The 25,604-nt window shown below is 50.1% G+C and overlaps 1 long non-coding RNA gene across 1 annotated transcript; it reads left to right on the top strand.

Moving 5' to 3' along the window:
• On the top strand, positions 1-22,539 carry LOC105479259 (uncharacterized). The gene is made up of 3 exons (XR_985782.2): positions 1-470; positions 20,891-21,420; positions 22,349-22,539. It is a non-coding gene; the product is annotated as an uncharacterized lncRNA (long non-coding RNA).
• The last annotated feature ends 3,065 nt before the right edge of the window (positions 22,540-25,604 follow it).

The raw sequence follows: 25,604 nt of genomic DNA, 5'->3' as shown, positions 1-25,604 counted from the left end.
CAACTCAAATACTGTTGTTTGCAAATGAACAACCTCAAGCCTAGAAGACAGCTCATCTTTGTTTGCCATGGTTGGTGCTGATGTGGCTTCTGCCCCGCCCCCCATCTGGGGTTCTTTTTTTCTTGCTCACTGCAGCCATGGACCCAGGGAAGCAGGGACAGGGGTGAGTTGAAGCCCAGGCCTGAGGCACCTGATCTCAAGGATTGAGTTCTGGCCCCATGGCCTCTCAGGTGTGACCCCTCTCACCTAGCGCTCATGAGAAGCTGTGCTTAGGATCACAGGCTCCAGACCCCTCCCTGCTGGCCTGGACCTCTGCCTCAAGCTCAGCGTGTTCTCAAAGCCTTGTAGCAACGAGGCTGCGGCTCTGTGCCATGCCCCATCTGAATCCTAGGATACCAGGGAAACTTGGTGTGTGGATAAAGAACCTAACTCCTGAGACGTCAGGTAATTTGCCCAAAGTCACACAGCTGGTGAGTAGCTGAGCTGGCTCTCTATGCTCTTGGAGGCATTCTCTTCCCATTTTTCCTGTGGGCTCCTCCCAGACCCCAGCCCACCCAGGAGAGCCCAAGCTGGGCTGGGATGAGCTCTCTCTCCACACATGTGGTGCTTATCAAGCAAACGTGGCCTCGATGGGTTTCGCAATGAGCCTTGTGTTCTGGTCCCCGCAGTGGGCTGGGAGCTCCAGGAGAGTGGAGGCCCTCCTTTGCTGTTCTCTAACTGCTGCCCAGGTTGCTGTCCCATGCACATCAAGGGGCAGGGCCCAGCAAATCCTTACTCAATGAGAGAAGAGACTAGCAAAACCTGGAGAGGAAATGGACTTAGGACGGTTCAGACTGTTTTCTCTCTGAGGGAACAGAGCCACGCGTTGTGCAGGAAGGCAGGGAGATGTTTGTAGGCTCCAGTTTAGGAAAGGGACTTGTAAAACAGGGAGGTGGCCAAATTCATTCAGATTGGCCTTGGAGCAGGCCCTACGCATGGAGCCAATTGAAATATTCAGAACTGCAGGCCAGCAACCTGTCCCCAGAGGCTGAAGGAGGAAGGCCCAGTCTAGAGCCCACAATGGCAGAATCAGGATCAGGAAGACCTGGGCTGGCAGAGGATGCCTAGGAGAGGTTCATGGTCCTCAGGGAGCAGTGAGGGGGGACTTCTCTGGGAGGCCTTCTTTCTAGGATTAATTAACCCCTCCTCCTCCGCATTCAGCCAGTTAATCAATCGCCTTTCCCATGAGCCCAGTGTGGTCCTAGAGTGCTAGAGGCCTAGAATGGATTGGGGGAGGCAGACACCAGAAATATGAGCCAGTGTCTGCCTTCAAGGGGTCTGTAAAATAGTTGGAGAAAATAAGCAAGCACGTGCAAATCAGACCATGGTTAAGACAGATTAAATAGCAGACCATAGGGGACCAAGTGCAATGGGGTAGGGAATGTCCTATCCGCTGTGTCTCAACACTGGCTTCTGGTCTTTTATTTTTTGTCTTTCCTTCAACCATCCCCCCAGTCCACACAGAGTCCCCTGCATAACAGGGCCAGCAGTCGAGGCTAGGGAACAATTTCCTAGTAAATCAGGGACTCTATGAAACCTTGGCAACATCTCAATTCTCATCTTGAATTTATAGCTCTCAGGGCTCTCGCCGCTGGCCACCAATCCCAGCGCACTACCAACATCTTCAGTTTATTGACTGACAGGCTGATTATCGCTGTGCAAGGCGGCCAGTGCTGGTGGTTTGCAGAAGGATGGCACACAGGCAGGAAAAAGCTGAGAGCAACTTGGCAAAATGCAACAAGCATTCTTCCTGTAGGAAGAAGGGAAAGCGTTAGAACAGCTCTCTAATGACTTTCCCAGAGCAGATTCTTTGGTTCCCACTTCTGAGCCTTCACACTTTCCCCACAGCTGGAACTTCCCCACCTCCTCTCATCCAAAAGCTCCTCCCCAATTTTGAAACCAACTTCTAGGGAAACCGGCTCTAGGTCTTACGCCTGACTAAGCCCATTGGACCTTCCCTGCTCTGTCGATTGAGCTTGGGTGGCCCAACTGTCAGTCTCTAAGGGCCAGGATTGGACGCTGGGGTCCTTCTTGTGCATACACAAGTTTTCTACTCAGTGAACCCTTCTGAGTGCCTGCTCCGTGCCTAGCTCCAGGCTACATCAGTGGGAGACAGTGGGGCAAGCCAGGCCTAGATGCCTACAAGTTCACAGTCTTGTTAGGGAGGGAACACAGACACTCACCAGAACAAGCTTAACCCTACCAGGCGGCCTGGGGTCAAAGTCCAGTGAGCAGAAGCATCATGGCCTTCTTTGTTTTGCTTTGTTTATTATTTTATTTGTTTATAGCGGCTCTATTCACAATCTCTAAAAACTATAAACAAACGATGTGTCCCTCAAAAGTCACTACCTGTAAAAAGTTCAGGGGAGAAAGATGCTTCTGAGTGCTGGGAGATAGCCCAGCTCCTTGAAGAATCTGAACTGTGAAATAATGTGGACAGGTGGAGAAGAAGAGAGAGCATTCCAGGAGAGGGAAATTGCCTGAGTCCAAGGGTGGAGGGCTGCAAGACGTGGGCAAATATATGGCACACGTGCCAGCCCTCTTCTATCTCCTGTCCGTGGCAGACATTGTTGATGTACTGTTTCCTCTGACTCACTGCAGCCGTCACCAATCAATCAAAACTGAGGAGTGAGAATCAGCCTATCTGTCCTGGTGGTCTAGAGTGTGTAGAAGGCATGGGAAAATGGGTCGGGCTGGAGCAGAACATTTGTGCCATGGAGAAAGGCAAACTCATCGAGTTGTAGGATGACAGAGTGGGAATGGGCCACGTAATCTAGCTCCCTAGTCTAACGCTAGAGAAAAAAGAACTTGCCTGAGGTATATGGAAGTTATTGGCAGGAGTGTTGGAACTCAAGCCTCCTGAACCCTGGGCAATGGATTGGGGCCAGACATTCAGAAGGGCCTTGAGCACTCAGCTGCTGAATTGATATCTAATCTTGTGCAATCGAGTTGGACACGCAGGAGCCAAGGCAGGACAGGAAGATCTTCTAAGCTCATTCTTTACTTCCTGACACTCTCTCCTCGCTGTCCAAACTCTCATTCCTCCTGTGCTGGGAGTCCAGGAGGGTGTCCTGGGAGCACTGAGGCAGAGAAACAGGTGGACTCTCCTCCCAAAGACCAAAGGAAAGCACTTTCTCCCCCCGAGCCTGAGGCACCCTGAGGGACTGAAGCACCAGTGAAGAAGCCCCCCGCCACCTCCCCCAGCTTCCAGACCACAGACTTTGAGCATGAAAATGTTATGATAAAGTGATATTTACAAAATATTATTATAAGAGATTAATCTGTCCTGCGTCCTTTTAGGAGAAAATACATCCTGTGGGACATTCCTGGATGACTCTGAAGCTCTGAGGAATGAGGTTCCCCCCTGCATGAGGGCTCCAAGGAATAGGGTACCCGCTGGAGGTGAGGGGGCCACTGGAGGAGTTGAGTTATGGTGGAGAAAAGAAGGGGACCTTTCCCTCAGGAACAAATCCATGGGTCAGAATCCACTGCGGCCCCCAAGGGGGTCAGAATCAAAGCCAGGAGCCATATCTAGCTGCAGGAGCTTTGGATGTGTGTCAGGCTTCATAACTCCCCATCTGGGGTGGGCATGTTCTGCTTGTTTTGCTGTTTGTTTCCCTGAAGGAGATGTGAGTAAAGGATGTTGTAGGCTTGTCCTGGGAGGTAGAACAAATTGGAGACTGGGGACCATCTCTGCAGGCAGGATGTGGGGATCTGAGCAGGAAGAGTGGGAAGCAAACTCCAGGCAGAAGAGTGGGTGACGGCAAGAGAGGGCAAAGAGAAGGATGCAGCCTGCAGGAGCCCTCTCAGGACCCAGAGGGTCAGCCGGGAAGAACCCTGGTCTAAGAAGGGCAGGACTGAGCAGCAGCAGTGCCTAGAGATCCCATTAGCCTGTAAGCCTCCAAAGGTTGGGGACCAGACCCCTGCCTTCCTCATCACAGTCCCAGGTTCTGGAAACTGGACATATAAGCCGTGACCTTGCTTGAATGGAATTGACTTTATCTCTCTTTCTGACCATTCTCCAAATCAGAAACAGTTCTTCCACTTGTAGAAATGGGCAGGGAGGAGCAGCGTTGCCCCTGCCCACAGAGGTGCTATCAGAGGGAAGGTAGAAGGAGCTGGGACCGGAGAGATGAGCTAATTTTTCTCTTCATAGGTCATGTCTGACGTCCTTTTTTCCAACCCTGGGAGCCACTTCTCAGCGTTCACCCTTTCTGGGGCAGCTGACCATGTTGCTCAAGCTTCACTTCTTTAAAAGTTACTCCCTTGGTTTCCGGCCTTTGCACCTTCATGGTTCTCCCTTGAGGCCTCTAGTTCCTCTTTCCCCATTTCTGGTTTAGTTTACTCTTCTTCCTAAGCCCCTTAAATCAGGTGTCCCCAAAGTTTTATCAGTAGTACCTTCTGCTTGGACATCCCCATGATCTCCCTAGGGATGCTCACTACTCACATAGCTCTGATGGTCACTTGCTTATTGGTGAATCCTAAATCTACACCTTCAGCCTGATCGTCCTTCAATTCTAGGCCCTCGTTTGTAACAGCCTGCTGAATAGGTACAACTGGATGCCCTCCACAATCCCCAAGCTCAACACACCCATTGTTCTGGAGTCTTCCATGGGACTTGGGAGAGCCTTGCTGGAGGCCGCACTTCAGTAGCCAGGCCTGGAGATGAAGCCGCCTGGGTTGCTGTACCTTCACTTCCGCTCACCAGCATCAGCCCCGCCATCTCCCCGCAGGAGGCTGCCAGCCCTCACTCTTGTCTCTGGTCACTCTGCCTTCTGATCGTTCCTGTTGACATTCAGGATTCAGATAAACCTGGCTGAGTGATTGGTGTTGGGACTGGAGGATTGACACCCCCACTTAGGCACATCATGGTGTGTAAATTCTAAATCTATTTGAAAACATTCAGTTTTAACAGATGCTCTGCACTGAGAGCTCACAGGAAGGTAAGAGGAGACCTCCAAGGCTGAATGGGGAGAAAAGCTACTCCCTTATTTATCCTTGAAGCATTAATTGAGCTCCTTGTCTGTGCCAGGGACTATGCCAGGGGCTCAGAATCCAATAGAGAAGACAGAGTCCTGCTCTTGTGGCATTCACAGTCTAACAGAGAACCAGGCATTGGCCAGGCCATTAGAGGGTGACAAGTGATCCACAAGGGAAAAATAGGATTGAGGGAGAGCAAAGGACAGAGCCTGAGACCTAAGGGATTATCATTAACTAAGAGGAAAAGAGGGAGAGGAGGAGAGGATTGTTCCAGGCAGAGGGACCAGCATGAGGGAAGACCCAAGGCCAGAGCAGCACTTTCGAGGAACTGAAAGAAGCTCAGTGTGACTGTGGAGCATTGAGAAAGGGGAAGAATGGCCCAGAAACAGGAGGGAGAGGTGAGCAAGGGCCACGTTAGGCAGGGTGTCGGGACCCTGGTAAGACAAGGCATTAGGACCCTGGTAAGGGTTTCCGATTTCAGAATTTAAACCAGTGACATCCATGATAAAATATGAATTTAAATAAGACCATTGGGCTGTTTGTGGCAATCACGTACTAGAGACCAGCCAGGATGGTGTAGCAGGTAAAAGATGGGGTGGCCTTGACTAGGATGATGGCTATTGCTGGAGAGAAGAGGTCAGATTTTAGGGATATTTTAGAGGATTTGGGAGCTAAAGAAGAACAGAGGAGCTCATTCCTGTTGACATTCAGGATTCAGATAAACCTGGCTGAGTGACTGGTGTTGGGACTGGAGGACTGACGTAGCATTTTTCATTTGTACAATGCAGTGGATGGTTGAGTTTGTTTCATGGGAAGTCAGCTGTGGAGATACTGAGTGGAGCTGCTGCGAGGGGTCTCAAATAAAGGTGTCAAGTCTTGCAGGGTTGCCAGATCAAATATGGATGCCCAGTTACACCTGAATTTTAGATAAACAACAAATAATGTTTTAGTACAAATCTGTCCTATTACTTTGGGCGTTGTCATACTAAAAAAGCATCCATTGTTTATGTGAAATTAAATTTAACTAGGCATCCTGTGTTTTTATTCGCTAAATCTGACAACCCTACAGGCAATTGAACCTGTGGATCTGAAGCTCGGGAGGGGTTTAGAAGAGAGGTGTGCTTCATAGCTGCCAGCCTAGAGCAGCACTTGGAGCATTAGGAGTGCAAGGGGTGGCTTAGGGGCAATAAACAGAGGAGACAGGTCTAGGGTGGTCTCAGTAAGTCCAATATTTAGGGTTTGGGTAGAGGAGGACAAACAGGAAAGTGTAACGGAAGCCACGGGTAGGAGAAAGAAGAAGTGACCCTCAGTGGAAAATTCAAACACGCGAGGGCTAAAACTGTTCACTGAATGTATGGAGAAGGTCATTAGTAGTTTGGATGCAGTTTATTTATATTTTGTGAGGGAGGAAAAATCTATCACAGTGAGTTGAGGCGTAAATGGAAAGTGTTTGAGATGTTTTCCTAGGAAGGAGAGGGTAATCATTGGAGGAAGAGATAGAATCAAGGGAGGGCCTGATTTCACATTAGAGACTTGAATGTGTTTAAATGATGGGGAGCTGAGAGTAAAGAGGGAGAAGTTGAAGATAAAGGGAAAGAGGGGATAGGCCAGGTCCCTGAGATGGCAGCAAGGGTTGGGATCCAAAAGCTAAGTGGGCAAATTAGATAGAAGAGTGTGTGCCTTCCATTAAACCAGGAGGCAAAGTGGAGAGGACCTGCACAGCCAGTAGATAGGAGAAGCTGCAGGATGGCCCAAGACTCACTGCCTCAAGGCTTCTGTCTTATTTATTTATTTATTTATTTATTTATTTATTTAAGATGGAGTCTTCCTTTGTCACTCATGCTGGAGTACAGTGGCACAATCTTGGCTCACTGCAACCTCTACCTCCTGGGTTCAAGCGATTCTCCTGCCTCAGCCTCCCCAAGTAGCTGGGACTATGGGTGCGACCACCATGCCCAGATAATTTTTTTTTTTTTTTTTTTTGTATTTTTAGTAGAGACAAGATTTCACCATGTTGGCCAGGCTGGTCTTGAACTCTTGACCTCAGGTGATCCGCCCGCCTCGGCCTCCCAAAGTGCTGGGATTACAGGCGTGAGCCACCGTGCCCGGCTGGCTTCTGTCTTATCTTTGAAAGGAGTAAGAGATAGCATCAGCTGAGAATTCAGATGGAAGTACAGATGTGGAAAGTTTGAGGACAGGGATACTTTTCAGGTAATTCCACCATGTAGTAGAATTACCAGTTTATAGGGTGGTTTTTCCAGGACTAGAAAAGGCATGGCAGGCAGCACTGAGGACCCAGTTGAGCTTGGTGGTCACAGTGCTGGAGGACCTGGCTAGCTTGCTGCTGTGGCCTTCTCCTGCAGAATCACCTGTTACGCCAGTGCAGTTCAGAGGAAGGACAGCTGCTTCATCCACCAGTGGAATTTTGGCAGGTGATGCAACAAGGTGCAATTTATGTTATAGGAGACAATGAATAAAATTCTGAGCTGTGCATCTCAGGTATGAGAAAAGAGAGTGCAGGAAGAAGCAGGGTGCTGGATTGAAAGAAAACAGAGGGGTCCATGGATGGGGCACCTGATGGGGTTAGAGGTCAGGAGGAGACAAAGTGATTGAGTAGAGAAGCTGAGAGGATAGAGAAGGCCGTCAGGATTAGTGATTTCAGAGGTGAGGGAGTTCTGGGTGGTGACTAAGTCTAGGGAGTGGTGATGGGAGTGGGTGGCCAAGTCACAGTGGGACAGAAGGTTGTCAGAGGTGGGGAAAGCCAGCAGCTGAGAGGCTAGGGTGTGGGCTGCCACTCTCACGGACATGAAGTCATCCCAATGATAGCAGGGGCTCCCTGTACACACCACATCTTACCTCTCTTGGCAACACCCCACTGTGTCTCAACCACGTGGGTTGCTGTGGTGGTGGGTGTACGTGGTGTGGTGATAGTTAAAACTGGGAGGGCTCTGTGAGATGTTTCCATAATAGGAAGAGATTTTGTCACTTGTGTAAGCTTTGTGCAAAGTGGGTTCCTCAGAGCCCTCACATAGCTTGTTATCAAGATGAATCAGGATTGAGAAAATCTAAGATTCTTCCTCTACTCCCATGCTGATGGCAGCCCAGAATGGAATGCCTCCTCCCCTTCCCCCACTCCCGGAGCCTGCTCCTCTCTCATGTCCCCCCAGCCACTCTGTGTAGATAATTCAGTCTCACTCCCATGTCACCAACTCTGCCTCTGTCTATTTATTCCCACTGTGCCTGTTCTGATTCATGTTATTGCCATCAGTCTGCTAACATTACATTGTTTCTTAACTGATTTATCTGCTCCACACTTTCCCCCCAACTTTCCCCAGCTCCCCCTTCCAGGGGAGAGAGGCCAAAGAGAGGACACTCCTAGAAATGCACTCTCCAAAATACACCCTCCCCACAGCCATCAGCACAGCCTCTGCAAAATGCGGGTTAGTTTAGATGACTCCTGTCATGGAACCTTCTCAGAGGGTCTCTGTGTCTACAGAACAAAGACGACACTCCTTGCTTAGCATGGTACCAAGACTCCTCCTCACCTGACCACCTACATCTCCTCCTTCCATGTCCTATGCACCAGTTCCTGTGGGCTTTTGTACGTTAGCTGTAACAAGCCATGTACTTTCCTGACTCATGCCCTCCTCCTGTTTCTCTGGCTGGCAAGAGCCTGTGCATCCCGTAGGGCTTAGCCGCAGTCACACCTTCTCTTTGGTGCCTTTTTTATCCTCATCATTTAGAATTAATCAGCCCTTTCTCTACAACAAAGCCAGCATGTCAAATCTCTGTTTAGCATACATTGTCAGCCTTGTATTGCAGTCAACTGTTTAGAAGTGGTTCAGGTAACACTTATCTATAAATATGTTTAGTTGTGTGAGACACTGAGGACACAAAGACAGAAGGCCAATTCCTGCCTTCAGAGTGCTCATGTTCTGGTGGCAGGGGGATGGGGGTTGCTGCTAGGCTGCTAGGCAATGACACAGCTTAGTGGTGTATGCTGTGATGCTTGAAGGACAAGGGTCAGGGAAGACTTCCTAGGGGAAGATGACATTTCAGGCTGCAGGGAGGAGCTGCCTGGCTTTTCAGGTAATTCCACCATGTAGTAGAATTACCAGTTTATATGTCTCTCTCCCCAGCTGCAATCTAAATTACTAAAATTCAGAGAAATGTTTTACTTATCACTGAGTCCCCACACCTCATCCCCAGAGCCTGGCACATCTTAAAGCACAGTGATGGCTGTTAGGATGGGCCTCTGGACTCCTGGAAAGCAGGAGCTCTGTCTTCTCCATTCTTTTATTCTTCTCCCTTCCAGCGCCTTGTCGTGAAGCCTTGGCAGATTGGGAGTTTGTTGAAATGAGTTATGAGAGAGCTTCCCGGAAGTAGCAGGTGCTCTGGGGACCCACGAGCAAACAGTTGGCCTGGGATGTGTCTCAGACTAGACAAGTGCGCACGACTCATGTGACTGCCGTCTAGACCCCAGATGCCAGCAAGCTGATGCTCATCCCGGCTGGGCTCCCTGAGGCTTTCTGACTGAACAAGACCTCCCAGTCTTGGCCTGTTGTCCATCATTCTTTCCTACACACTGCCAGGAAAGGGACAGGGAAGAGACACTTCCAGCAAGCAGAGACAGGGCCAAGAACTCCAGGGACCAGGCTGGAGTGACTCACTGGGACAGCGTGGGGGCACGCTGAGAAGCACCAGCAGAATGCCTCCTGCCCTGGCTGGAGACTGGACCCCAGCATAGTTTTGGAGGCTATAGATTCAGCAGTTGTGGTGTCAGCCATTGAGTCACTCATCTCAAATAAAGGACAGGGGGGACTATTCCCTCAGTGTGAGGCCCAAACAAGAAGCTGACAGGCAGCTTCTGATTTCTCCTGGGGAGAAATTATTGGCTCCTGGGCTGGGTAGTAAGGGAGGGTCCTCCAGTGGAACCTCCTTCCTCCACCTCCCCGCCCGCCACCAATTTGTATTGGGGAGGGGTAGGTATGCAGAGGGTGAAGACATTATTATGAAAACAGGAAAGTGTCCTGAATTCCAGGGCTGAGGAAAATCTCCCCAGGGCTCTCCAGTTCCTACCAGGAAGTGGGGAATTCCCAGCAGCTTGCGGTGGGTGGTGGGGAGGTGGAAAGGGAGAAGTTTCCAGAGGGTCGGGGCTTCCTTAGGGAGGGCCCTCCCATCCTGAGGCAAATCCCTGCTCATCCCTTGAAGATAGAAGTGGACTTTGGGATCCAAGGTGCCCTTTAGCTTAGGATGTAGGGCATGGAATTCTTACTCACAGGACAGCCTCTCTCCTCATGCCTTGGCAAGGAGCCAAGACAGACGCCCTCCCCCTCCAGCAGTCAGCTCCTTCGGGTTCCTCCTCCTCCTCTCCTCCGAGTGCTCCTCCCTGGACTTCTTTATTCCCCTCATTGTCTTCTCATCTCTCCACTGAAACTAGGAGAAGGTGGAGAGTGGGCCTAGACTGTTCTTCTCTGAAAGGGTCCCTGAGTTGGGTAAGAAGAGCTGGTTTGTGGTCACGGCCTGCAATCCAATAAGCTCGGGCTCTGCCTGTGGCCAAGTTGCTCAGCTACTCCAAGTCCAGGCTTGCTCATCTGCAAAATGGGGATGCCCCTTTCCAAAACTGTTGTGCTGAGCCATTGCATGTTAGACTCTTTGCAAATTTGCTTTAGAGACTGTTGTTCATTAGTCGAACATCCATTCGGCACATTTATTGTGTGCTCAGTATGTGCTATGTGCTGTTCTGTGGGCTAAGAATGTAGAGTGAACAAAGCAGACAAAACCCCTGCCCTCCTGGAGCTCACACTTTAGTGAGGAAGATGAACAGGAAGGAAGCCAGCAAATACACAAACATGTAATACATAATAAATACAATTGCCTGCCATGCAAAAAATAAGGAAAGGTGACAGAGGGTGGAGAGTTCTATCTTAGGATGCTCAGCAAGATCCTCTCTGAGGAGGTGACATTTGAACAGAGGCCTGGATGTGGTGAAGGGGATGGCCAGGTGACAATGTCTGGGAGGGCCTTCCAGGCAGAGGGAGCAGTGCCAGCCAGTGCTCTGAGGCAGGGAGCAGCTTGCTCAGGGACCAGCAAGGAGTCTGAGGGTCAGGAGTGGAGTGAGCAGGACACAGTTCCAGGGAAATTAGGTCAGAGGACAAGGTAAGGCCAGGTCTCCTAGGGCCTTGTTTGTCACTTTAGGGAGCTTGCATTTTATTCTAAGTAACGGTTTTGAACAAGGGAGTGACATGATCTGATTTATGTTTTTAAAAGATTCCTCTGCGTGGAGAATTTGCTGGCAAAGCGGGGCCAGGAGAGCAGTCAAGAGGCTGTGGTCATTATTCACCACAGTGCTCCCCTTCTTCCATCTCTCCTCAGCCAAACTCCTCGTTGCCTCCCTACTGCGCCTGGAGTCTGTCTGCACACTCTGGAAGCTGCAGTGGGCTTCCCCCAGGGGCTTTGGCAGCCTCCAGCTCTCTGAGGCTTGCGATGCTCTTGGTCCGCTCCTCCTGTTGGGAACCTCCACTCCCTGGCACCTCGGTGCTGCATCACACAACCTAAAGCGCCCATTCGGGACACAAAGCACAGCACCTGTATGAGGTCCACTCTCTGACCATCCCTTCTTTCCTCCTCTGCGGGCTCCTCTCCTCTCCCTGAGGCAGAGGTGTTCTGTTCTGACTGCAGTTCTGCTGTCACCCCCACCATCCCGTTCCCTGCTGCAGGTGCAGCTGTGGTGCTTCCTGGTGAGTCAGATGCTCCCAATTGCATCCCGTCACCGGTGTCTACTAGGTGTCCACTCCGGGCATGCCTCAGGCACCTCCAAACTGAAGGCAAAGAAGGCAGACTAAACCCCTCCCCTGAGGGAGGTCTCATTCTAGTGGCGGAGATAGAAAAACACATGCACAACCTATGATCTATCAGTCGGGGAATGATAAATGCCAAGATTAAAATTAAAGCAGGGAAGTACATTGAGAATGATGGGGGTCAGGGTCCACTCTAGACAGAAACCTGGATTATTTGGATGCGCAAGTCATGTGAGTGTCAAGGGAAAGAGTGTTTCCGGCAGAGGAAAGAGCAAGTGCGTGGCCCCAGTTGGAAAATGAGCTCCTAAAGAAGGCGAATGTGGCTGGAGGGTGAAGGGGAGCACGACTCACACCCCCATGACCGTGGCCCAGACCATGTAAACTCTTCCCATGTAAAGTCTCTCCACCTGCAGCTCACCCTCCTCCAATCTGTGGTCCCCACTCCAGTCACCCTGGACTTTCCAAGGTGAAATTTTGCACACTGGGAACCTCTGCTATAAACCATTCACTGGCTTCTCATGGCTCTTAGGATAAAGACCAAACTGTGAGGGACCACTGGGCCACTCCCCGCCTCTTCTCACCACCCACCTCACACCCTCTACTCCAAATTTTATGACCAACTTTCAGTTCCTAGAATGCACTGACTCTTGACTGAGGTCTTCCTACTTTCTGGTTCCTCTGGTCCACACATTTTTGCTGCCAGCCTCCAGCCCTTGCTCCCTTACCCACCTACCTCCTACTCACTCGCCAGGAAATCAGCAGGGGTGTGACCTCCAGCCGCCTTCCGTGATCTCAAGGTGGGCGAGGTGTCCCTCCCAGGTGCTACATTGCAAGTGCCTGAGTATGTCTCTGTACCTCTACAAGCCTGACAGGCCCATGAGTGCTTGTCTAGCTCATCAGAGGTGGAAACTTCAGCTCATAGCACGGGACTTGGCACACAGAAGGTGCTCATTAAATATTTTTTGAATAGATGGAAGGGTGATGTGGGAATTGAAATGGGAATGGTGCATCTGGAAAGGAAAAGGCATTCCAAGGAGGGGGATGATGGAGAAGGGCATGGCAAAGGCAGAATTGTGGAGACGGCCGTGTGTGCTATGTCACATGCAGCAGCAAAGGAGGCCAGCCCGATGGAGCAGAAGGTGAGGAGGTCAAAGAGGAGGTTGGGGCCAAGCGAGGGCATTTGGACTTTATTCTGGAGGCAACAAGGAGCCTCTGAAGATTATAATCAAGATGTGACATGGTCACAGCTGTGTTTAAGGACATCAATCTGGTATGACCTGCAGGTGAAACTGCAGGGCAGGGAGGAGAGAGGGGAGGGATTTGGAGACTACCCCCACTTTTGGGGGTCAGCAGGCAGACTATTCTAAACCCCTTCTTCAGCAGTAAGACCTGGTCTAGCCACAAGCCTCAGTGACCCTGGACAGTGAGCCTCTCCTCCCAGGGTTCCTCCTCCCCTCGGCAGAGGCGGATTGCCCTTCCTGGTGACTCACCCCAGAGGGGTCAGCTCCAAGCAGAAAGTCATTGTTGACAGGAAGAGGGGTCAGACTTTCCCTTCTCCGGCCAGCTTCCTGGGTACCAAAATAGCAACGCAGCACAGCAAAGAGCTGGGGTAGTGGAGGCCTCCCAAATGGGTTGGAGGACACATTGGCCCCACCCCATGCTGCCCACCCGCCCATGGGACCCACCATGCCACATGACAGCCAGCCTGACAGCACCATTCGCTGGTGAGTCAGGCAGCCCTGGAAACCCTCTCACAGCCAGCCGAGGAGATGGGAGGGACACAGAGACAGGAGGTGCCATTTCAGCCCCCCGTGCCAGGCAGGTCGGGGTGAGAAGGGCACACCAATTAGGGCTGGTTCTGAGGCTCGCATCCGGAGGGAGATGCTGGAACCAGGGGGCATCCGAGTTGGGGACACAGTCTGGGAAGGTGTCTAAAGGAAGTGAGAATTGAAGGAGGGACAGAGTGCTACCCAGAAGGGCATAAATAGAGGCTGGGACCAGGTCAGGAAACATGTCCCTCTGGTGTAGAAGCTGCAAGTGAGAAACCACTGTGGTAGGAACCTCAGCAGGCTGCCTCCAGCTCCAGAAGCTGTTGGAGTTGAGGATTTGTTCTCTGTAGAAGAGCGACATCACCTGTGTGGTCTGGTTCCTAGGCTAGACCATCCTCTAGAATTCTGTGTGAGCCAGAATGTTCAACTAATAAGAGAAGGCTGCATACTGGGGGTAAAGGGCGGGAAAGAAGGGGGGCTTGCAGCATCTGCAGGGGCCAGAAATCACATGCACAGAGGTGCTTTCTCAGTCAGAAAAGAGCTTAGGAAACATTGAACCAGAGAACAATGCAAGCAAACCTATGTCCGGGAGTGGCTCCAGTGAAACCCACCTCATTCTCTGTGTATGGAATTCCAAACACCCCTTGTACAGGAGGAAGCAGCTACAGACTGTCCTACTCACCAGCTGGGTGGCACCTCCCGCTTTAAGTAATGGGTAAACTGGCTCAAGCAAGCCTGGGACTCAGAGACAGATGTGCGAAGCAGAGATGTTGCCATGCCTAGGCGGAGGGTTTTCAGCCAATTGGTGAGGGGAATGGAGGAGAAAGGAGAGAGGGGTGTTGGGCTGAGGGCCAGGATATTAAGAAAAGGGATGTATCCTGAGAGATGGGCTAAGGACCTAGAGAGTGAAGAGAAACACCCCCTCCCACAGCCTCTGCAGCACCCAGAGTTGCAAGATCCGAGATGTTCCTTTCTGTCCTCTCTTTGCTGTTCCCCTCTCCTCCTGGCCCTCCCAGCATTGCAGACGCTGCCTCTGGTTCGCAGCTGGGCTAAGGGCAAAAGCAGAAGCAGGAGCCTGAGCTGCTTTGTCCTGCCTGGATTTCTGTTCTTGCAGTTGCCACAGAGCTGGCTCCTTCCCATCAGACTGGTCTTGGCTTGAACGTTACATCCTCCAAGAGGCCTTTGCTAGCCACCACAGTGATGTAGTCCACCCTGACATCACTATCACAGTCCCTGCTTTAGTTTTAAGATAGCACGTACCACGAACTGGTATTTTCTCTCGTTTCCTTGTTTATTTTTGTCTCCCCCAACTAGAATGGAAGCTCCCCGAGAGCAGGAACCTTGTCAGTGTTGTTCATGGCTATATCCCCAGCACTCAGAACAGGGCCTGGCACAGAGTAGGTGCTCAAATATTTAGCTGATTCATGATTGAATAATAATTGCTAACATTGGTTCAGTGTTACTACATGATAAGTACTTATTTCAGTTATTAACTCATGGATGAGCGAGCTATAGGCATCAGGGCAAATCCAGCTCCCTGCCTGTTTTTATAAATACATTTTATTGGAACACACGCCCATCGTGTACATGTTGTCCATGAACACTTTCATGATACAATGGCAGCATGGAGTAGTTGTGACAGAGCCTGAGGCCTCCTAGAAGTGCTAGAAGCTTTTCCTTACCCCTCCAACCCTCTACCACTCACATTCACCATACTGAGCCAGTCTCCCCTCTGCCCTTTGTTTTTGCTGCTCCCTCTGCCTGGGACCCCCTTCCTGCCCGGTCCTTCTCCCTTTTCCTTGGCTCACCTGTCATTGGCCCTGAAAATTGCACCTGATCCTGGACCTTCTCCTGGAGGCTCCCAGAGCAACCTGGGCTTCCTCCCCCGTAGCACTAACTATGGGATGCTGTCACTGGCTGCTTACTAGGCTCACCCCTTCCAACTCTGCTGGACTGTGAGCCCATTGAGAGTAGACTATCTTCTACTTTGGAAATCCTAGCACTTAATCTTGAGCCAGGCACACAGTAAACATTAAGTAAAGATTTATCGGCCGGGCGCGGTGGCTCACGCCTGTAATCCCAGCACTTTGGGAGGCCGAGGCGGGCGGATCACAAGGTCAGGAGATCGAGACCACGGTGAAACCCCGTCTCTACTAAAAATACAAAAAATTAGCCGGGCGCGGTTGTGGGCGCCTGTAGTCCCAGCTACTCGGGAGGCTGAGGCAGGAGAATGGCGTGAACCCGGGAGGCGGAGCTTACAGTGAGCCGAGATCGCGCCACTGCACTCCAGCCTGGGCGACAGAGTGAGACTCTGTCTCAAAAAAAAAAAAAAAAAAAAAAAAAAAAAATTTATCAGCCGGGCACAGTGACTCACACCTGTAATTCCAGCACTTTGGGAGGTCGAGTTGGGTGGACCACTTGAGGTCAGGAGTTTGAGACCAGCGGCTAACATGGTAAAACCCCATCTCTACTAAAAACACAAAAATTAACCAGGCATGATGGCGGGCCCCTGTAGTCCCAGCTACCTGGGAGGCTGAGGTGGGAGAATCGCTTGGACCTGGGAGGCGGAGGTTGCAGTGAGCCGAGACTGTGCCACTGCACTCCAGCCTGGGTGACAGAGCAAGAGATCAAGACTCTGTCTGAAAAAAAAAAAAAAGATTTATCCAGTGGATGGCTATCCGATTTTTGTCAGGCATAGGGGTGAATAACGGTGCACACTAAAAATATTTACTATCTGTCCCTTCACAGAAAAGATCTGTAGACCCCTGTAGTAACTCAGTTAATCCTCACCAGTACCATTAAGGTCAGTGCTGTTATTATCTCCATTTTATAGATAAGGCAACTGAGGCATAGAGGCACAGAGGGCTTGTCTAAGATTACACAGCTGTTAAGTACAGAGGCTGGAGTTGAATCAGGCAGTCTCGCTCCAGCCCATGTTGGATCATTCCCTTTCTAAGAATGTTACCTGCTTCATTCTCTTTCTAAGAATGATCAGGAGGTGCTGATGGGGTGGGAGGGATGGGCTGGCCAACGTCATAATGGAAGCAGCACAGCAGGAAGGAGAGCTGGGAGCCCAGCAGAGCCCTGATGGCCCAGGGCTATTGTTTTTGAGGCTTGGCCTGATTCTGGGACCCAGAGCTCTCAAATTCTGTTTCCTAGAGCAGGAGTCCTACCCCTAAACATACATAAACACCCCCAACCTTCCCAATCTGAAGGCTGAGTGTAGAATACTCCCCACTTAGGACTTGAGGTCTCAACATTTTCCTTAAACCTTTGACCCCTGCTACGAGTTGTCTACATGAGAGTTGTCTTAGTCTGTTTTCTGTTGTTATAGCAGAATACTTGAGACTGGGTAATTTATAAACAAAAGAAATTTATTTCCCCAGTTCTGGAAGCAGGGAAGTCCAAGGGCATGGCCCCAGCATCTGCCTGGCATCTGGTGAGGGTCTTCTTGCTGTGTTATAACAGGGTAAAAGGGCAAGCAAGCACGTGAGACACAAAGAGAGAAGCATCAGAGGACAGAATCAATGGATGACAGCACACCCACATGATAACATAAATCCATTCATGAGGACTTCCCCTCGTAGCCCCACCTCCCAACATGGTCACATTGAGGATTAAGTTTCTAACACATGAACTTTTGGGGGACATGTTAAAACCATAGCAAGAACAAGGATCCAGTGGTCTCTGATTTAACACAGTTAGGTTAATTTAAGGCCGAATATACTGTTATTTAAAAAGAGGTCGGGTGAGGTAACTCATGCCTGTAATCCCAGCGCTTTGGGAGTCTGAGGCAGGCGGATCACCTGAGGTCAGGAGTTCAAGACCAGCCTGGACAACATTGTGAAACCCCATCTCTACTAAAATACAAAAATTAGCTGGGCACGGTGGCACACATCTGTAGTCCCAGCAACACAGGAGGCTGAGGCAGGAGAATTGCTTGAACCCAAGAGGCAGATGTTGCAGTGAACCAAGATCGTGCCACTGCAGGCGAGACTCCATCTCAAAAAAAAAGAAATTTTTGTTGTAGTTCCACAAAAGAATGATCTGGCTTCTATGGGCTTCACAGTTTAAACATGTTCAAGAACTTCCCATTCTTCTGATGTTGACATTTGGATGCGGTTCAACTCAGAGGTTAAAAAAAAAACCCAAGAAGTAAATCCTCTAGAATCAGAAGAAAAATTGCAGCCTTGAAAATCACAGCTCTACTCATGAGGCCTCCCAGATGTGCTAGAAGCTTTTCCTTACTGATAAGAAGTGCAAAAAAAAAAAAAAAAAAAAGAAGGCAAGCGCTTTCTCCTTAAGGCCCCCAGAGCAACCTGGGCTTCCTCCCCGATAGCACTAATTATGGGATGCTGTCACCGCCTGCTTCCAGACTCAACCCTCCAGCCCACCGGACCGTGAGCTCACTGACAGTAGACTGTCTTCTACTTTGGAAATCCCAGCACGTAACCTTAAGCCAGGCACATAGAAAACATTCAATAAAGATTTATCCAGTGTATGGCTATCCAATTTTTGTCAGGCATAGGGGTGTATAATGGAAAACAAGACGGAAGCAGAAGGTTGGGACCAACCCGACGAAGGCCCTGGCATCAGTCAAGGGTGCTAGCATTCATGCTGTGGGTGTGTGGAGCCACTGTCAGCACTAGGTGAGGCCACGGCAGGGAGGACAATGCCCATCGGCAGGACTGCCATGCCACATGAGGGCTGGAGCAGAGCAAGGACAGACCAAGAGTGAGGAAGGCCTGACAGGTGCCCCAGCATCCTGTATGCATGCAGGTCTCTGCAGCCTTTGGAGAGCCTGGACAAGTACCCTGAGTTCTGCTAGCACCTGGGTTACACTGACAGAGCAAGTTCTGACCTGCAGCTCTGGTATCCTGCCAGAACCCATGACCTCACCCAAGTGCAGAGGGCCCATGATAAGCATGTGACACAGCAGCCAGCACGGGGACAGGCCACAGTGGGATGAAGGGATGGAGCTTAGCTTAGAAACAGGAGAGGGAAAAAGGTTACTTCCAGCAGGGAGAATGGCCTGGATTCATAAAATCCATTCATTCACTCATTCATTCATCCATTCGACAAAGCTTTATTGAGCACCTAGTATATATGGGGTCTGTGGGAGATAAAAGCTGTCTCTACATTCATAGTTTATTAAGAAGAAGGGTAAGAAATGTACGTAAACACAAGAGAGACACAGAGACCAGAGAACCATGGGGCCAGAGGAGAGAGGAAGCATTCCTGTTGAGAGTGAGGGGGAAGGCTTCCCGAGGAGGGGACATTTCAGACAGGCCCTAAAGATGAGTACAAGGAGATTCCAACAAGAAGACATGGGAGGGGCAAGCAGGGAAGGCAGGAGACCATGAGCTCCTGGGGGTGGGAACCATGGCAATCTGGTTCCTAATTGTCCCTGGTCCCCGCTTGGTGGTCAGTGAGCATTTGTCTTGTTTGTTGAATGAGACAATGACTGTTTCCTGGCCCCTCCTTCTCTCTTCACCTGGATCCACCACTGATTACCCGAATTTCTCCCTCTACAGCACTTAGTCTCCTGAGCTTTGTTCCTTCTGCCAAACCCACATCTTGGCCCTCAAAGGCAAAATGTCCCTTTCTCTGACCCCACACACCCTCTCCTCATATCCTTGATCTCACCCCTGCCTATCCCCAGTACCCTGCTCCTTCAGTGGCCCTGTCTCTCCATCTGCTTAGCTTCTCCCTCTGTGGGCTCCTTCCCATTAGCTGATAAACCTGTATAAGTGTCTGGCACTCCCCCAAGCCCTCACTTCCTAATAAGATGCTGCATTTCCTAAGAACAAGTCCAGGCACCACGGGATGTGCCTCTTCACGGACCCCATCAGATGGTGCCCTATGCTTGGAAAACATTCATTGAATGGATGCATCCAATCCTGTCATCTCCTAGCATCATCAGTGGTCCTCAATGTAAAGTCAAATGTCACGTGTATGACCTACAGATGCCCAGTGAATGGGATTGATCTGGCCTGCCTCTGACTTCCTCTAGTCTTCCTCCCCAGCTCCAGTCTTTCCTGAGTAATTATACTACCCAGAACCCACTACACTGCCCTTGCCTCTCCTGAGCTTTGTGCATGCTGTTCCCTCTCTCTGGAATGCTCCTTCCCTCTCTCTGGAATGCTCATCACCACGTGCACTTTTGCTCTCAATGCAGCTCAAGGGTCTCCTCCTCCCATGAGACTGTGAGCATCCTGGGAGTAAAAGTTGGTCCTGGTTAATAACTTTAGCCCTAGTGCCTACGTAGCTGCTCAATAGATGTTCATCAAATAAGCAAGTTAAGGAATATAGGGAGAAGTGCTAGTGATTCCAGAGGCATATGCTCAATTTTCCTCTTGAGTCCTGGCTCCCACCTGCAAAAAGAGGTGAAATTCCTTAGGGGCACAGAGTGTCCAAGAAGACATGAGCCTATAGTCTGGTTTCCCCTAAACTCAGCTCTAGGAAGATTCTTCTTTTAAGCTGGCTTAAAGAATTAGGCATGTGCTTAATGATTTTCTTTTCATTCAAGGCAGAACGGGAGTATGACTTCTATTGTCACGTTCTAAAAATATTTTTTCTATGGTTCTCTGCTTTCTTCACAGTAAAATAGCCTTGGCATGACCCTGTTTTGCATAACTGAAAACACAATTTAATGAAATAGCACTTTATGAGCTTTAAGGGAAGCAAATATCTGACCTAATCAGGGGTGAAAAAGGGGATAGAGACTCTATGCCAGGCTGTTCCATCTCTGTTAGGAAAGGCCCAGGGCCAGGCAGTTCCCAGCTTTTCAAGGAACATTGGCACTGGAGTCCAGGATCAATTATCCTCAATCAATCAGCAAATATTTATTGCGTGAGTACAGCATGGGGGCCTATAGCTGCAGAAAATAAGATGCTTGTGAACCTGGTTTGCTTTCTATGGTGAGCTCTGTCTGGTCATATCATTCCTGTTACTTCTATGAATAATTGTAGCTAATAGTCACTGGGCAGCCACTCTGCAGCATGAGCCTGGTTGTACACTATGTTGACTTTTTGTAACACTCTGAGACACGTAGTATGACTTCCACTTAGTAGATGAGGAAATTGAAGTTCATAAAAGTTCCTACATTGCCCCAGGTCACAAAGCTAGAAAGTAGCAGATCTGAGATCTGAATGTAGATCTGATTTCAACCCCAAAGTCCTTTACTAATGATAGCCAACATTACGAGTCTTCTAAGATTACAGAGCATTTTCCAGTAAATTTCTAATTTGATTCTGTCACTACTCATTGGAGGCCAAAATTATGATAATTCCCATTTTACAGATAAAAGAACTGAGGCTTGGAGGATTCAAGCAACTTGCCAAAGGTTCCTGTTGGTAAATGGTATATCCAAAAAGATCTGAGCTGAAGCCAATTCCTGCATTCCTTCTGCTACACCTTGGCAAGGACTGGATCACTTGAGTGTTGGCCCCTCAGCTGCTTCTAGCAAAGAGCTGGATACTGACAGGCAGAATTCTCACCTAACAGCCCCAGCGAACACCCTGGTGCCAAGCCATGGATGGCCCTGACTGGACTCTGCCCCAGACACCTGCCCATGGAGGACAGAAGAGGAGGCTGTTCCAGGCCAAGTGACCAGCTGCTCTGGGGACTCGCAGCCCGGCACTGGGAGCTGACAGGGAGCAGGAGGGGCAGAGCGCTCTGCCTGGGCTCCAACAAACAGGCTTTCTAGTGAATGGACCAATTGGCAGTTGTGGGTTATGTGGCCAGTTGTGGTTAGGGGAAGGGAGGAGCTCCTGGAGGAACACTGCATTCCTGCTCCTGTCAGTGACTCCGAGAGAGTTCTGGACTAAGAGGTGGGAGCACAAGCCGTGTCAACTCCTCTGGGCTCCAGAATTAAGCCCACTCCCACATCCTCCTGGCCCCTGGAGCAGGAGCTCTCCCCATGACAGGATTCAGAAGGGGCTTTCCTGAGTGGAACCAGCCTTGGTCATACGCCACCCCGCTCCCCGCACCCCCGCCACTGTTCCCTGACTGAGAAGGCATTAGCACAGACACTCTGGAGTCCCCCTTTAATGACACCTGAGGTAGCACTGACTGAACAACAAATGCAGTGCCCTCTCTGCTTCACCAGCCCCTCAACGACGACCACTCTACGCCTTCTCTAGCTATATTCTGTATTCTATATATTCTAAGCAATGCTTTAGGCATTTTATGCATAATCACCTAACTGATCCTTATACCAACCCTACGAGTAAGGCACCATTATTATTACTATTTATTTTTTACTTTTTTTTTTTTTTTTTTTTTGAGACGGAGTCTCACTCTGTCGCCCAGGCTGGAGTGCAGTGGCCGGATCTCGGCGCACTGTAAGCTCCGCCTCCCGGGTTTAGGCCATTCTCCTGCCTCAGCCTCCCGAGTAGCTGGGACTACAGGCGCCCACCACCATGCCCAGCTACTCTTTTGTAGTTTTGGTAGAGACGGGTTTTCACCGTGTTAGCCAGGATGGTCTCGATCTGACCTCGTGATCTGTCCTCCTCAGCCTCCCAAAGTGCTGGGATTACAGGCGTGAGCCACCACGCCTGGCCGAGTAAGGGCACCATTATTAACTTCATTTTACAGATGGGAAAACTGAGGCACAAAAAGGTTAGGTACCCTACCAAGGGTCATGGAGTTATCAGGAGGCAGAGCTCGGATTTTAGCCCAAGCAGTTGGGTTACAGAGCTAATGCTCTTACTCGCCACATTCCACTTGTGAGGGCTGTGAGACTTTTCCTTCCCCCAGGGAGAAGTGCCTAGCAGCAGCCAATGGAAAGGGCACTTGTCTTCTGGCTGGAGGACCCGGGACTGGGCTCGGCTGGGCCCCCGGCCCGGGGCTCACGGCAGCCACAGAAATGAGTGAGTATTGCTCGTTGTATTTGGAGTCATCCATGACTTTCCTCCCTTCACACGGGGAAACCTTAGGAAGGTATCCTCTCCCCACTTACTCTCCTGCTCTAGGCCTCCCCCATCTCTGCCCAGCCTGGCCTCCACACAGGCATCCAAGCATCACCTTGGACTTCCCAGTTGGCACTGGGCAAACCAACATAGAGAACCAAGACAAGGAGCAACCTTAAATCACGTAAGTGGAATAGAGGGGTCTATCTCTCTGGCTGTATCTAGGACCTGATTTCTTCTAATTCCCAATCTCTTCTCTACTCCAGGTTTCTGATTTCCTTCAAGTGACTTCTGAAGCCAAACCACTTTGGGCCTTTGGGGCACTGGAACATTTCTTCATTGTCATACTCATACCCCTTGATGTGTGTGTCCCTGGCAGTCTGTGAGGAGGGAGGCCATGTAATTCAACAAAGTGTGGACAAGCACAGGCCAGGCATGCAGCAGGCACTAAAAATGTTTATTGCACTAACAGATGACTACAGATGGTGTAGGTTCTCACTTCCTGTTTCTAGGTAATTCTCTGCCTCATTTACTCTGAAGTCACATAGGGCCAGGATAGGAAGTGAGCTTGCTGTGATGCTTGGGCACCAGCTGACACATCATCCTTTTCATGATTCTCTTTTTCCGATGAAGGTTGGAAACTTTCATTCTAGAAGGGTCCTCAACTGAGGGGTTGTGACTTTAGGGGGTAGGGAGGCCACTTGGGAAGCCAGAATTCACTGTGGATTAATTGCTTATCAATTTCTGGGTTAGATTTTTCAGTTCTGAGGGGTTCATGAGAGCAACCTAAGAATCGGTCCTGCTGAGGTCCAGGAGACAGTGCCGGGCCTGGTTGTGGCAGGAAGCTCCAGGAGAGGAAAGTGGACAGGCTGCTGATACAGTCTTGCATTGCAGCAGTGCTTGCCCTTTGTGGGTGGCACAAGTCCTGAAGCCAGCACGTATTTCTGTGGCTCTGGGACAAGGGGGACAGCTGACTTTCCCCCAGCCATAGGATGGCGTCGTCTCAACAAGTATCAATAGTTCCAAAGTACCAAAGATTGGCTCTCAGTAGTTTGCCAAACACAAAGGCTTCACAGCAGCCCTAGGAAGCTGGCAGGTGGGAGCTGCTGTTCCCATTTAATTGACAAGGACATTCTGTCCAAGATCCTTCCCTGGTGGCTGCTTTACCAACCTTTATGCTGCCCCTCATCTTGAAAGTGGGAGAAGACATGACTGAAAGGGCGGGCTGCAGTACAAAGGACATAGGTGCATGGCTGGGAGATGGGACGCTCTGGCTCTGACGTCCTGCTCCCAAATCTGGTCAGCCAGGAGTCCTACATTCTGGCCCTTTCTGTAGCACTGGGACAAGAAAGTAGCATTTTCTTTGCAGCCCCAGCTTCCAAGGTAGCTGCTGTCCACCCCCAGTTGACTTTCTAAAGAGCCACAGAGCCACTTAGGTGGAAGAAAGAAAGCTGGGAAGGAAGGAGAAAAGGAAGGGAGAAAGAAAGGAAGAGAGAAGGAATAGAAAAAAGAAAGAAAAGAGAAAGAGAAAGAAATGAAGAATGAAAGGGAGAACGAACAAAAGAAAAGTAGGAAAGAAAAAAGAAGAAAGGGAGGAGGAATGGAGGGATGCATGAATAAAGGGAGAAAGAAAGAAAAGAGAAAGAGAAAGGAAGAAAGAAAGCTCTTTGTGATAGAAGGCCATTCCCTAGAAGAGATCTCAAGAGGAAATTGGCTGTCAAATAGTTTCAAGGAAATGACATTTGGACAACCAGCAAATGAGGGTTTCCTCCCACTTCCTGCCATCCATCTCCATTTCCCTCTGTTCAATCTCTCACCTCCCTCCAGTGGTTCGCTCCTCTGACAAATAGCATCTCTCCCATGCTCCCTTCTACTCTCTTCTGGGGTCAGCTGAGCACTGCTTCCTTGATGATGCTACATTAGGAAATAGTCACAACCCCAAATCTCGGATGCTTCCAATTCCCCTATACCTGTCCCAGAACCTGGCCTGGGACATGACTTCACTGGTAGTCAGCAGGGAGGCCAGCAGCTAAGCTGACCAAGGTAAGCATGCAGAGCTGAGTCCTCTTACTCCAGGACTCACTCTGGAGGTCCCCGCCCTCAACTCATCATTCATGTGTGACTCTGGAGGAGGAGGCTTATCCTGTCTGGGCCTCCATTTTTCATCCGAGGCAACATGGGGTGAAAAATCTCTTTCTGTGGTACCAGCACTCCTTGCCCATGGATGGGTACAAACAGCTTGCATGGATGTGAAGAACTAAGACACCATGTGCAGACAGACACCATCCTGCTGACTTGGCCCTAAGATGCAGGCAAGACCTGCCAGCCACAAGTCTCCCAGCCAGCCAGGCAGACGCACTGGGGCTGGGGGGCTTGCAGAGGGTGGAGGGAAGAACATCAGTTCCAGGGCAGGAGCAAGCGGAGGAGACTCAGGTGAGTCACTTGAGGCTAGCCATCAGCTTTTCCAGCCTCAATTTCCCTGTGTCTGGTGACAAAACATGTCCACATCAAGCAGATCCACAATCCCTTCTTTTAAGGTAACAGAGAAGAGACAGCTGCAAGTCCCACTGCGGAGTCATGGTTATCAAGGACCTTGCTCATCCCTCTGCAACTCCGTGAAGGCAGAGCCTCCCAGAGCCCCACAGCCCACATGTCCAAAGAGCTTTCATCACTGAACCCCTACTGTGTGTTGTGCATTGCCCTAGGGACTCCCATATGACCCATTTGACCTCATGACCACTCCTTGGGGAAAGTCTTAAAATTGCCACTGTACAAATGAGGAAAGAGAGGCTCAAACAGCTAAGGAGTTTGTCCAAAGTTACACAGCAAATGAATGGCAGAGCTGGGACTAAAATCTGACCTTGGGACTCCCAAGTCCACTGCACCATTGAGGTGTCATTGCTTTAGAACCCATGTGAGTGAACAGATAATAGTAACAATAGCACTTACTGTCTTCAGGCCCTGTGCTAAATACTTCACAGGCCTTATCTCATTCAATACTCATAACGCCTTAGTTCAGAGAGAGAAATTAACATCTCCGTTTTATAGACAAGGGAACTGAGAGAAGTTTGTCCAATGTCACACAGCAAATAACTTGGCAGAGC

This window comes from Macaca nemestrina, chromosome 1 (genome assembly GCF_043159975.1).
Source record: "Macaca nemestrina isolate mMacNem1 chromosome 1, mMacNem.hap1, whole genome shotgun sequence".
Classification (NCBI taxonomy): domain Eukaryota; kingdom Metazoa; phylum Chordata; class Mammalia; order Primates; family Cercopithecidae; genus Macaca; species Macaca nemestrina.
The sequence above is the reverse complement of the archived record's forward strand: the minus strand, read 5'-3'. Positions and strand labels throughout refer to the sequence as shown.